This window comes from Talpa europaea, assembly GCF_964194135.1.
Source record: "Talpa europaea genome assembly, chromosome: 6".
Classification (NCBI taxonomy): Eukaryota; Metazoa; Chordata; class Mammalia; order Eulipotyphla; family Talpidae; genus Talpa; species Talpa europaea.
This window is the reverse complement of record NC_140072.1, coordinates 3,744,133-3,754,079: the sequence shown is the minus strand read 5'-3', so window position 1 is coordinate 3,754,079 and position 9,947 is coordinate 3,744,133.

Here is a 9,947-nt window from a genome sequence, read left to right as displayed (position 1 = left end):
TGCTTCTTTTCAGTCGCAGAAAGCGGATCGGAAGTTTGGGTTGTTGTGAGGTCGACGAAGGGGCCACGGCTTGTGTGGGCCTGCATCGCCTATTTCGGGAATGGGACTTCTGAGTCACCACCTAAATTAGACACAGGTGTTCTTAGCAGCGAGACAGCTGAGCGACGGCTCGGGGGCCCCTGTCCTGCTGGCTTTACTGGCTGAGGGTCCCAGGGAGGAAGTGACTCAAAAGGGTTGGGACGGGGAGAAAAAGCAGGATCTTAAGAGCAGATCCTCCCAGAGGCACCTAGGTGAGGATAAGTTGTGGTCCTTCCTTGGCAAGTCTGGTTTCATATCCCTATTCTAGAAACTTCTACTTTCTGATATTTGGGGCAGCTTACTCACCCCAGCTTCATAGCCGACAGAATGATTCCTACTTGCAGTTGCAAAGTCATCATAGGAACAGAGGCTGAGTTTAAATGTCTCAACATTGTAGGAGCTTCACCAACAGGACACGCTGTTACTGGTCCTATTTCTTTTTTCTTTTTTTTTAAAGATTTACTTTATTTATTTAAGCATACAAGAGCTGGGGTGTAGGCCAGAGGTGTGGGACTCACCAGAGACAGAGTGGGGAGCAGAGCAGGCAGATTTACTGAAACACACTGCTGAGGGGAGCAGCGGGGAGACAGGAGAGGTCTGCCGTGCCATGTGGGTCAGCTCCCTGGCGGGGAATTGAACTCGTGCCGCAGTGGCTGGTGATAGCTTTACAACGCTGAGAATTTAACCCCTGCACCACCAGGGAGGCCCTGGTCCTCATTCTTAGTGGCCCTTGCTGTCAGTTCTGTCTTCCTCTGTCAGCTGCCCAGGCTAAACCCTTGGAGGGCAAGGATTGTTTCATTCACCTTTGAGGTCCTCAAAGGACAGGGAGGTGTGGAGGAGACTATCAGCAAATTCCTGCAGGTTCACCCTCTGGCACTGGGGACCCTGGAGGCCCCTTACCCTGTCTTGACTTCCACACCTACAGCTTGTACTTCTGGTGCCACCTGCCTGGGATGACCAGCGCAGGAGGCAGGACACAAGCAGCACAGCACAGCACTTGCAACCTAGAGTGAGCATCGTCCATGGAGAGGGCTGTGTGGGGCCGTAGGATTTCCAGGGAGGGTCAGAGGCAAGATCCCCAGAGGCTTCATCCCCATCCAGCAGACCCTGAGGCAAGGCCAGCAGGGGTTGTGGGGTCTGGGTGCAGGTGTGGCTGCAGGTGTAGAAAGGCGGATCACTCTCTTTCACTTATTGAGCTCTATGAGGACCTACTGTGTGCCAGACAGTCGGTGAGGTGCTGCGATGGAGAATGAGACCTGGTACAATGGGAGTTTTTACAGAACTCTGTGAGGCACTGGGAGGCGGTGCCAGATACCCTTAGGGCACCACCCAGGAAGTTAGGGAACTCTGTGGGGAAACCAGGGCCCAGAGGGATCTGAAGGTCAAGTTGGAGGAAGCCTCATCCAAGGAGGAAGAACATTCCAAAGCAAGAGAACAGCACTGGAAAGGTCCAGAGACCCTTGACTTGACCCTGGACTGGAAACTTCCAGAAGACTGGATACAGGGCCTAGCGGGGGGAGGCGGGAGGGGGGATGGGCACCTGCCGGATCCAGCAGGGGAGACCCTGAAGGAGCCTCCGGGGGAGCGGGGCTTTGTAGAGAACATCTTTGCTGAGAGCTACAGACACAAGGCCCCGCCAGCAATGGCAGCGGTGAGGCAGTGGTGGCACCAGGGGAGAGCAGGGAGGCTAAGGGAGGCTTTACACAGGACAGGTCACCATCTGGAGACGGCCCAGAGTCTCCTCTTTGTTCTGGAAGTTCGGGTTAGTGAAGGAGGAAGTTGAGCTTTTCCTTTGACTGTCTCCTTGGCAGATGGAGGCCCAGCCACCACCAGACAGCAGCAGGTCAAATTACCTTCCAGGGGCATGACCACAGGCTGGCACTCGTGCAGATGCAGGCTCGGATTCAGGGTCAGCCTCCTGCAGCAGTTGGAAATCCCCAAATTCCTGCGGGACATCTCAGCCACCGCGGGCCTTAGACAGCCACCATCAAAGAAGGGGCCGCGCAGTGCCTGGCAGAGGACAGCACACCGGAGGGGGTTTGCGCTTGAAAGTGGAGCCCACCCCGCTTTCCGCCCCTCATGCTCTTCCCACCCTGTGCAGCTGTGGGCGGAGAACTGGGCTTGCGTCTGCAGACCCAGGCCTGGGCCCCCGTTATCTCTGTGTCCTTGGCACTTCCCACCCAGAGTCTCAGTTTCCTCTGTGAGGCTTGGGTCTGCTCTCCTGGCCCCCAGAGACCATGGGAGCTGACTCCCGGGACAGAGAGCATCACAAGGAAGTCCGGACCAGGGTTCCGGAAGACCTTGCTCCCAGCCCTTCCCCACCGGTGCAGGTAGTTGGAGACAGCGAGGGTGGGGCTCCCTGGGGTCAAAGTCAGAGAAAAACTGGGAACCAGAGGGCGGGGGGTTGGGAGGGACTTTGGCTCAGATTCAGCAAACATTTGTTCAGTGACTGCAGAATGCCCCAGGCATGCGGCCAGGTGACTACAGACATTAAATAATCTCCACGGCAACCGGGGGCTGAGGCATCCTTGTTATCTCTGTTTGGTGAGCTCAGATGAATGGCACGACCAGCCCGAGAACACATGTCTGGATCCCCTTGTTGCTGAGGTCTCATCTTCCATGTCACCTCCTCAGAGAAGCCCTCATGTCCTTTCTCTGGCGCAACACCTGGATATTTCACTTACCAAACGACTTTGCAACCACATACTGGTCCATGCCTTTTTTTGCTGAAGTCTAGTTCTTTAAATTAGAGGCAAGAACCAGGATCCCTCTTCTTCACACCACCTTCCTAGTCGCTGGGGAGAGGGGGCACTCCAGAACCCCCAAACCAGCCTGTCCTGCCATCCACCGCATCAAGACAAAACATATAAGAACTTTAATGGAAAGAAACTTTAATGCAATTAGTAAACAATACAGAAAAGACGAAGAATAGAGTTTCTAAATCAAGCACTCAAAGTTACCCATGCCCTTGTGGCTAAAAGTCCAGCCAAATAGGGTTGGCCCAGAGCAAGGCCCGGAAGCGGGGGCCCATAGACAAGGATCAGAAACAGCCAGACAAATCTAGGAGGAAAAGAAAGTGGCATTAAGTGTGATTCAGCTCTTCCTCCTCTCCATTCTGAATTAGGTTCTTGGCCCCATCTAGAACGCCCCTTCCCTCTTTCCAGGAGACAACCTGAGGCTGAGGGGCCCCAGTTTTAGGACTGGAGTTGGATCACAGGGGAACAGCTACAGCATAGAAGCAGAAGCTGGATGGGGGTGATGAGGGTCAGATCCAGAGAGCAGAATTCTGTCTAGGGGATCATGGTGGCGTGAGAAGCCAGCCAGGGTCTGGGGTCCAGCCCCCCACTGAGAGACAAGCAGAGAATGAGAGACAGGAGGCGCAGAGACCAAGGAGGAGACTGGGGGGCCTGATGCACCCTTTCACTGGTGTAGACCGGAGGTGGGGGACCCAGAACCTGGGGGTACCCACACTGGTCGCTGGTGTCCTTGGCTCGCTGGTGTCCAGACAAAATGGGAACAAACCATAGACAGAGCTTCCTGCTTCCCCTTTCATCCAAACTGTGTGTGTGCGTGTGTGTCTTTTCACTTCCAGAGTTGCTCTGACATTATGAGTCCAGGGCCTAGCCTCTGGCCCTCGGCCAAACGGCCAGATTCCTTTCCAGTCTGGAGCTTGAAATCTGTCGTGAATTGACATTTTTGGTCAAATGGTTTAGGAGCACCCACATCCAGAAACCCCTGGGCTCTGCATTGTGCACGCCTGTGCTCTCCTCACGAGGTGCAGCCTCTGTCTCCCTGGACAGCAGCTGCATAGAACAAGAAGAAGCTTCAAACTAGCAATGGCCCATTACCTTCCTGAGAGTTTCTGCCCTGGGAGGGCAGCGATGAGGCCACCAGACCAGGAATTCATCCATTAATCTTTTTCAAAAACTACCAGTTTCCCAACAGAAAAAATGTTTTAATGAGTCCTCATTTTGTTTTTCAAATCAGATATACAAATAAGCTGATAACGATTTAAAAATAATTCAAAACAAGAATCTCCAGTCATGGGAGCCAAAGCTTGGGCTTCTGAGTTCCTGCCTTACGGAGGAAATTAATTTGAAATGGCAGGAAGAAAGAGGAGGTAAACGTTCATGTCTATTTTCGTTTTCCAGTGAAGTCCTGTTTCCTTTTGACTTTGTGTAAACAAAGAAAGGACAGTTGTTCGTTTGCTTATTACAGATAACCCATATCTTTAAAGTAAATGTCATTTATCTAAATAGGGATCCAATAAATGACTAAACTTTTCCCAACTGGAACTCCTTAGCTAACAATGAATAATCACAGATATCATTTTGTGGGGGAATTACTATGCAAAAGTCAGAAGGGTAAGTTAGAATCTCATTAACAGGCATTATCTGTTTTGGCCGGAAATGCCATTCCTAAAAATCTAGCACAATGAAATAAAATTGTCTGCGGAACAAAGGTGTATGCGTGTGTGTATGCGTGCGCGCGCGTGCACGCTTCAATATTATTCATAGTGGCCAAAACCCGGAAAGAAGAAGTAAATATGGAAGCACATGAAGCCAGTATGTTATTTCCAAAGCATGAAATGTTATGCAGCCTTTAAAACCAGAGCTCTACCAGATGACGAGGTTGCATTCCCAAAATGCATTGTTGATGAGAAAAGCAGGTTCCATATAATAGGATCTCTTTTTACACATGATAAAAACCCCTCCTGTGATTCAGTCTATTCTAGTGTTTATATCTAAATGCTTTTATTTTTGTATTGTCATGGAGAAAATAAGGGAAGGTACATTCTAGGTGGTCAGTTAGGTTATGTGGGATGTGCTCTGGGCCTGGGTTTTGCAATGAGCTGGGATGGATTTCAATAGAACGGACTAGAAGGGTACTGAGAAGTCAAAGGAAAAAGGCAAAGTGAACCCCACTTAAGAAAATCCACTGGGAGATAGTGAAGGCAAAGATCAACAGCTGGGACTACATCAAATTAAAGAGCTTCTGCACAGCAAAAGAGACAATAACAAAAACAAAGAGAAACCCCACCAACTGGGAGAACATTTTTGCACACAATACTAATGATAAAGGACTGATCACAAAAATCTGCAAAGAGCTGATGAGACTCAACAACAGCAAAGAAAATAATCCAGTCAAAAAATGGGCAGAAGAGCTAAAAAGAAACTTCTCTGAAGAGGAAATGCAAATGGCCAACAGGCATATGAAAAAATGTTCAACATCACTTGCAATCAGGGAAATGCAAATCAAAACTACCATGAGATACCATCTCACACCAGTGAGAATGGCACATTTTAAAAAAACTAGCAACAACAAATGTTGGCGAGGGTGTGGAGAAAAAGGAACTCTCCTGCACTGCTGGTGGGAGTGCAAACTGGTCCAACCACTATGGAGAGCTGTGTGGAGATTTCTGGACCTCCTAAACATAGAGCTTCCATAGGATCCAGCAATTCCACTCCTAGGTATTTACCCAAAGGACACAGAAACATCCATTCCAAAGGCCACCTGCACCCCTATGTTTCTAGCAGCACTGTTTACAATAGCTAAGCTTTGGAAACAGCCCAAATGCCCAAAAATAGATGACTGGATCAAGAAGATGTGGTACATATATACCATGGAATATTACTCAGCATTCAAAAAAGATAAACACATGCAATTTGCAGCAACATGGATGGCGCTGGAAGGGATCATGCTCAGCGAAATAAGCCAGAAAGAAAAAGAAAATTACCGGATGGTCTCACTCATAGCAGGAATCTAGAAAACTTAAATAAGGGACCAGGAAAAAGAATAACTATAAGAAAGAAAATATCAAAATCAACAAACAACTGTGAGCCAGAGACACTCTATGGGGGGTAGGGGGTGGGGAGGGGAGGGATTGGGGTCAAAATAAGGGGATTGCAATTGTATGGGGAATATAAAAATAAAATTTATTTAAAAAAAAAAGAAAGAAAAAAAAGAAAATCCACTGGGAGATATAATATAGTCATATTTATATACTTGGTAAAATCATCTCTGTAGTTGTAAGTAATGAAAATATTAGAAAACTTAACTATAATATAAAAATAGTATTGAATTTTTCTCAAACAACGTTGTGAAATATTAATTTTCCCATTTTTATAGATGAGGAAATGGAGGGTGTGACTTGCCAAAGGCTCTCTGGCCCCCAAGCCTACCTTCTTTACCTGAAGCCATGATGCCCGTCACTGTGAGCATTCAAGCATCCCACGAAAGTACAACGGGGATGGTAGAAGCCAGAGGCCCAGAGAGACGGCTGTCAGAAGGTGGCACAGCAGCCCCAGGAAGCCTCGTGTCTTTCCACTCCAGGCCCCTGCAAACCTGCCAAGTGTGTCTGCCAAGACGACACAGGCAGCACCAAAATCACTGTGGGACAAGACCACGGCCGCTGTCACTCGTTCTGAAAAGTGGACAATCCTGGGCAGGAATAAAGCTGGCCCGGGGGTAGAATCGGGGACGACAGGCCGGGGATCAACCTTGAGACACTCAGCAAGCTTCCTGGGGGCGAGTGAGGACACGTGCCCCTCCTGTCTCTCATTCTCAAAGGGGCTGTTCCCTCTGGACATCAGTGAAAGGAACTGGGGATGACTGTTTGGACAGGAGGTGGCTGTCTCCACCCTGAGGTCAGAGAGGGGCCCGCTTCTGGGCAGAGCAGGAAGCTGACCCCGAGGATGCTCCCTCTCAACCCAGACCCCGCACACTGGCCGTGCCTCTTGCTAGAAGGCCATCTGCTTCTGGGCCTCTAAGAGGCCAACCCAGAGGGGCTGTTACAGTTAGGCCTCCTTGCTGTGGGGGTCTCTTCTGACTTGGCCTCGAGGCCCCCCTTTTCTCTGGAAGAAGTAATGAGCAGGCCTGCATCAGTCTTCAGGGAGGCCGCAAGCAGAGCACACAGAAGGGCAGGTATTGCCCCTTGCTGCCCACATGGTAACCCTCTGGGAAGACACCAGCCCTGCTTTCAGGGGTGCCCTGAGGCCACCCTGGAGCAGTGGCCTCAAAGGACACAATCAAGTTCTCTTTCTTTGGGTGGTGGCAACAGGACAGGCCTGTGGGGACTGGTTCACAGGCAGGTACAGAGACATTTGGGGAAGGGAATCTCATGGTCTTACTTCTAATCTGGTGGGTGGGGCCTCCAAGTACTAAGATTTGAAGGATGACTTTATCTTACACACCGATCCAGAGTGGGGAAGGTCAGTTATGTGGCCACAGGCATATCCCCCCAAAATGCAAGTCTGATCATGTATTGCTGATCTCCTGCTGAAAATGCCCCAGTGGCTTCCCCAGGGATGAAGCCCAAGATCTCCGCCAGGGACCTGGTGCCAGCCTCGCCCCTCCGGCTACCTTACCATGGCCACCTGGAGTCCTCCAGCTCCTTCCTCCAGTCCCCAGGCCTCTTGCACACTTCTGCTTCTGCTCGGAACACTTCCTGTTGCGGTCAACCAGAAAGCTTCTCTTCACCCTTAGAGATTCAGCTTAAAATGTCACATCCCTGGGAATCCTCCTTGGCCCAGCCCTCCTCCCAGCTTAGATTAAGTCCTCCCAGAGCTCCAGTAATCGTTGTGGTCACGACACCTTCGGGACACGTTTTGTTCAAATAGGGCTCCAGTCCTACTGGTTACTGCATCCCCGGGGTTTAGTTACGGGCTAGCCATTCTTCATATCTGCTGAGTCTGAATGGGGAAGGAACATGATTTCACACTAAGGGATAGTGTCCTGTCGTCTTCCTGTTTGTTGTCAACAATGCCACACATGTGTCCTGAGCATGGCCTTCGAGCCCTTTACAATCTATCCCTCATCTTCTTTCTCCTACTGCTTTCTAGACCTTGAGGATGCTTTCCTAACCTTGACAGTGCCGGACACACAGTAGGCCCACAGTCTGTGCTTACTAACAGGCCCAAGTGAAATGCTCCAGGGCCCTTCCACATTGTTTCCCTGCTTTATGCCATGCCTTTGTCCTGTCCCTGCCAGCTCACTCACTCTGTGCTCTAAGATGTCACTGAATGTGTCTCTCTGTCCCAGAATGAGTCAGGCTTCCCTTGGGAGATCTGCTCCCTGCTCCCAGCTCCTCATGACTCCTACTGTGCTCCCAGGGCAGTGTTTATAAAGCTGGCTCTCCCGCTCAGTTTGGGTCATTGATGGCACGGAGTCTTCTTCCATTTGTTGTCACCAGCCTCTAGCGCAGCCTCTGCTACATCATCCATGTTCAGTAAGTGTTTGTTGAAGGAGCGAATGAGTACAGGGATGAATGAATGATAATTGAATGAAGAAAGTGACCAGGTAAGGGTGCGAGTTGCCTGGAACCCATCCTGATCTAGGGCTACGGGGCCTGTCAGCGACCAGAGCCAGAGAGTCCTTCCTAGTAGGCAGAACTGGGTGGAATCCTTTTTTTAGTGCATGATAAACAGAGGCCCCAAATGTGAAGGTCACACTGCAGGTTATAGAAGAATGAAGTTGGCAAGATATCAAGGGTCATGAGTCATCAGGCTCTGGTGTCACCTATTTCTGATGACACAACACACTTTTTCCTTCTTAACAAAATAATGATGATTCCTTAATATCGTGCAGCACTTTTTAGTTGAAGTCCTGTTTGAAAACAATCCCTGAGCTGGGTTTTTGTGGTTGAGTAACTTGTAGAGATCACACAGCATTTAGATGAAGGCCGCAGGGCTGGTACCCAAGGTTCCTGGCCCCACGTCCAGTGCACTTTCCAGGATGTAACACCTCCGACATCACAATAAATCGTAGTTAAATATTGATTCTAGTCTCGCTCCTGGGAAATGCCAGCATTTCTAATCAATACCATCACTTCCTACTTCTAAGAATTAGCGGGACAGCTAGCCCAGACTTGTCAAACTTTACATAAGAGAGCTGGTAAAATCTATGGTAGGCTACAAGGAGGAACCAGAACATCACCTGTGTATGTCAGTGTAAGAGTGTGTGTGTGTGTGTGTGTGTGTGTGTATGTGTGTGTCCTGTCAATGGCTCCATATGGGAAATACTCGGTGTTTCAGGGCACTCAAAAGTGAAAAGGTGAACAAAACAAGCTGATCCCAATGCACAGTGCCTGCATAGAATAGGACCTTAATAAATATTTGCCAATGAATGAATGTGCCTTAAGTTTAAATATTCTTCTATAGTCTGCCTTTAGCTAGTATTGCCATTGAACAGCTTTTTGAAACTTAGATGTATATTCTAAATAACTACATCAATCTGTTTATGCTTTCATCCAATAAAATGACCACCTACTAAGTGCCAGATGCAGTTTTCCCACCACATAGCAGTGAACAAAATAGACACATGACCCCCTACCCTCCTGGTGTTGAATTCCTTTGCAGTGGGAAGGAAGGAAAATAACCAGTATTCACTCTATCTAGCAATTGGTAATAGGTATGAAGAAAAATGCAGTAAGGAGAAGGACCAAGGTGTGCTGGGGCAGGTGGAGCTACAGTATAAACGAGGGTGCTCAGGAGGATGACGTTTGAGCAAAGGCTGGAGGACAAGAGACAACTTGTGAGGGTGTCACAATTCTTATATGTACAAACACTTCCACTTTTAAAAAGAAATGCCTCCCAACTAGCTAGTGTGTGCTTTTCTGCCCTCTAAGAGAGGATTGGGCAGGAGGGTGCAGGTTTTCTTTGTGGCTGGGGTATCTCTGGTCTCTCACGTGGGACCAGTGTTGTGAGGATCACAGAGGCTGAGGCCACGAGGGTGGAGGCCCACTGTCTCTGCACACCGTGGCCCTGAGTCTGATTTTCTCTTGCCAATTCTAAGTTGCTCAACTCTTCTGTTTCATAGGAGGATCTAGAAGCCCAAAGTGAGAAAATGATTTGTCAGAGATCACACAATTA